Source organism: Bombus impatiens, unplaced genomic scaffold, assembly GCF_000188095.3.
Source record: "Bombus impatiens unplaced genomic scaffold, BIMP_2.2 scf_0257, whole genome shotgun sequence".
Lineage (NCBI taxonomy): Eukaryota > Metazoa > Arthropoda > Insecta > Hymenoptera > Apidae > Bombus > Bombus impatiens.
This window is the reverse complement of record NT_176676.1, coordinates 188,777-193,255: the sequence shown is the minus strand read 5'-3', so window position 1 is coordinate 193,255 and position 4,479 is coordinate 188,777. Positions and strand designations below refer to the sequence as shown.

The 4,479-nt window shown below is 38.8% G+C and overlaps 1 protein-coding gene across 3 annotated transcripts in view; it reads left to right on the top strand.

Annotated features, from left to right (window-relative positions):
• LOC100741939 (POU domain, class 6, transcription factor 1) overlaps positions 1-4,479 on the top strand; it is a 218,579-nt gene that overhangs the window by 98,327 nt on the left and 115,773 nt on the right. The gene's annotated exons all lie outside the window — the stretch shown is intronic.

Below are 4,479 nucleotides of genomic sequence, written 5' to 3'. Positions count from 1 at the left end.
TAGGGCCGCCACGAAACAATAACTGCCGATTGAAGAACCTAATTAACGGAGGTTCACGGCAACTCGAATCCGCGCCGCGCTTACGCGCTTTATATCAGTCCAGTTATAAATTAATAATTGGCCATGATCTGCTGTTGGATATCATCAGATTGTCGAGATCGTGCCACCGGAAGAGTGATAGTAACCCTTGTAATTAAGTCATCGTATCGATTATAAGAAGATTCACTCGTGTGTTTTACGTACATTCCGTAATCGACATACGTTTCAGGGAATAACCTTGCTGAACGACCGTAGAACTGTCTTAATCTTGGACTATGTTAGACTGAATGGTGAGTTCTTTACTTTGGTAACTACTTCATTTACTCTTGAGAATATCGACAGTGATTTATTGATAATGATCGTCTTATTTGACAGGCTGGATCTCCTTTAGGGTACCATTAATCTGTCACATTGATGATATCGTAATCAGTATTTACAGTTACGTGAATTGTAAGGAACTTTAGGTTTATAATTAACATTCATTTCCCTTGATGAAGAGATAACTATCTGTTGTAATAGTGTATCGTTAATTTGAATATCAATAGTATTCAAATAAACGTATATGATTTGTTTCTATGAAAGCTAGTTAAATTTTCAAGAAACGCTAGAAACTTTGTAGAATAACTCGACTATCGTTTAGTAAATTATCATCTGTTTCTACTAACACAAGTAAATAGTATCCAAAGAAAAGGTTTAATTCAAAAGGAGATTTCTACATTCTTAATTCTGAATTGGAGTTTCATCGTTCGAACGATAAGAAATTCCTCTTATTTAAACCTCCACTTTCATTTTTAGTAGTTCGATATGCCATTCTCAAAGTACATACAATTTCGTTGCAACTGGGACTTCTTTAAAAAGCAGTTAGTTGAAGGAACGTTATTTTATTTGGTGAGAGATAAACGATTGGAAGGGTTAAGCGACCAGGAAGCTAATTCAGCACTGTGAAAGCGCGCTTAATGTTTATTATCGCGTTACATTGTAAGCGCGGTTAATGCGTCCATGATGATGTCACGCGCACTGAAAGTCAAATAAATTATTGGTCGCAATGCGGGAGAGAGATGAAGAGAGACAGTGACGAGAGAGGAGAGAGCAGGACAAAACGCGGCAACGGGAGCATATACTCTTTCATTAATTTTCGTACGTTTCAGAGCTCTTGTGCGAGCTCTCATGAGGGAAGTTATATTTAAATATGCGCTGCCAGGGAACAGAAAGAGGGATGCGGAAAAAACGACTACAGACGAAACTAAGTAACACGAAATATATGCCATCGTCGCGTGTAAACGCCGGATGAACCTTAAAAAATGTATATAATGTTGCACGTATGATATTCGCTATCCCCTCTCCCGCTAATTTTCTTCAGCCGCGCTTAATTCTGCCACTTGTTCATCCTTATGCCAGCGAAAAGTCACTTTCCCAAATTATTAGCATTTACAGCAACATGAAATGATAAAAACCCGATACCTTAAATAAATTTGTTATCCGAGAGTTCTCGAAGAAAGATCTCTTCGACCAAGCTTCTATTGGTCTCTCTCGTTTGCGACCGTTGCATAATTTCTTCGAGTTACAAAGTATCCAATTTTGGCCCAGGAATTTGATTCTCGAAATTGCATTCATTAATATTTGCTACTCTAAATGTAAACTTCTATATTTGAGTACTTGTTTTAGATTTAAGATCGTCGAATAATTTCTTTGACAGATGCAGCATTTAACTTTGATCTATAGTCCTAGTTCGCTAAAATTTGCTTTTTACGCTGCGTGGTGTTACGCGAGGAAAATTATACAATTTTTCGTGAGAAACACAAAGTTTCCTAATAAATTTTATGTTTCTAGTAAATAGCACAATTTCGTAGAAAGTTTGGTATGTGAAATTTCCTGATACTTTTTCACTTAATGTGGCCTTCTGATATTTTTGATTCTATATATTTAATGACACTTCCTAACATTTTTGCGTTTCCTCTTTTCGTTTTACGTTTCCTCTTTTACGTTTACTCTTTTCTGAAACAACGAGAGTACAACATTAACGTTGCCACAGGGGAAAAGGGATATTATACATTTTCTAATATATTGATCTATGTTTTAATAATAACAATTGAAGATCGGAAAAATGTTTTCAACGTGATTCAAATGGAAAAGTCATGAATCAAGTATCAATCAATCATAAATTCATTTATAAGGTATAACTAGAATACATACAATTACGAGTTAAATATTGCAATTACTTTGATAAAAATGTTTGTAAAATTTAATTTAGTAATGCTACGAGTTACTTGTTCTCCGTTATTAAAATTCTTTTATTTTAAAACATTTTATGAAGTTCAAAATATGAAGTTGCAACATATTATTACGACTTATATCATTTCGACATATTTTCACGAGATCACGGATTTGATTAATAATCTAAAGTGATACTTGTTTAGCATCATAGAAAAACTTCTCGGATCTCTGAAAATTACGACACAACCATGACTCACAGGACCCAGAGTACGATTCCTCTTCGGCGTATAGCACGGGAACAAGTTTTCCGATTGTTCGAGCCTCTGCCCGACGTAGAATGCGTATTATCCTATGTAGCAAGGACGACTTTGGATAATCCTCGAGTGCATGTGCTCTTTCGTAATATGTTCGGTTACGTTTCATCCACTCCCTCCCCTTCTCTTTTTCTCTTCTCGTCGAATCGCAGCTCGCTGGTCCCCGTAATTTAATATACGCACGAAAATGGAGACAGTAATGATGTCGTATGGTTTCCGGCTTAAAATTAAATGCGACTATCCGAGTTAGTAAAATTCCTAATTCGTTCTCGACCGGTTCCAGGAGATCCCTACGGACCGGACGCGAAGCACGTACATTTTTCGTGTGATCTTCCGGGGCTTCGTTTCCTCGTACCAGTCAGTCGGAGCGAAAAGGTGCAACTGGACGCGTTCCAAATTAAATTTTGCCCAGGGAAATGAAAAAGAAGCAGACGGTGCCGTATGCTCCCAGTCCGAGATGCTTCCTCTTCGGGTCTCGTTCTCCTACTCTCCTCGTCGATGAGTCCCTAACCTGACTCTTGTTTCCGGCTTTTCGGAGTAGGCTCAAAAAATTCGAATGACGCTTAAATAAATCGCTAACCACCCGCACGTTCGCTCATATCGAGACCCGAAGAAAAGCTCGCATGCGGGTAACTTCAAGAGTTTCCTTGAGTCTATCGGTACTTCAATATCTACCTGTGTTTAACCATGTCTCTTCCTTTTTTCCTTTTATTTCATCGTCAATGATCTTTCAAGGCAGATATTGAATATGTTGTTGTAAGAGAAAGTCGGAATGTAAGAGCATAATTTTGGAGAAGAATTTAGTCTTTAATAATGTTTTAAATGGCATTATTGCACTCATGGTTTAGAAATTTCCTCAAATCTATTAATGCTAGATTGCTAAAATGTTGTGTAGTTGTTTAATTGAGTGCCTTCTCTTTTTGTTTTTGTTGATGATCTTAGAGGATTGGATATGCCACGAAAGGTCAGAATGTAAGGAAATGTTTAAAGAATTTCTAATCGCGTTTTAAATATCTTTTATGTTTTGAGAATTTCATTAAGCCTAGAACCCTAGCCTCGTTACTCGCATCCTGTAACTCCATCTCAACATACTTTTGCTTGATTATGGCGTACAATATCATTTGCAGAAAAATTGCACCGTTTACGTAACAAACGGACCAGAGCAAATAGCATTCGATTCCTTACTTAGCGACTGTGATGTCGCTTACTGACGTGTAATAATTGCAAGAATTCAAAGCTCGACCGTTATCGAGCCTGTCACCGCTGCTAAATAGCATCGTCATACGACTCGTTCGTCGGCCAGATGTCTATCTACCTTCGATCTGAACGCTTCTCATACTCGGTATGCGTTCGTTGACGGCGGGCCATTCATTCCGCGACACTTTTAAACCTACACCAGAATATGTATATCATGGATTAATCTCGTCGACTCTTCCATTTCAAACGCTACACGAGCTTCTGCCGTTATTTCGCTCATAAATTATGCATCGATGTTGACCAACTTGTCCATCGTCGCGTCAATCAAATCTTGCTTGGGTGCAATCATGCATGAAACCGCCTATATGTATACGATCCAGTAAAGCAATCATCATTTTCCCAAGGACTATACTTCCAAAGTATCCATGTCACATTGGACTGATGCAATTTCCAACTTGCACTTCCTCGCGTCATTTGGATAGAAAGCTTGGCACCTGGCAGTTTTTCTTCGTTTCTAGGAAAAATTAGAGAGCGTACGGTTGAAAGGTGGCGGCTACTGGCTGGACATACGCGGCCCCGTTTAATTAATGTAGCTTATTAGCATATAAACTCGCGCGTCCCGGGGACGTAACCAGCCCGCGGCGTTCGTACAGGGACGTGGTGGATCGTGGAGGGACGTGGTGTGGTCGTGGTCGCGGTCGTTCAGCCGTCAGAG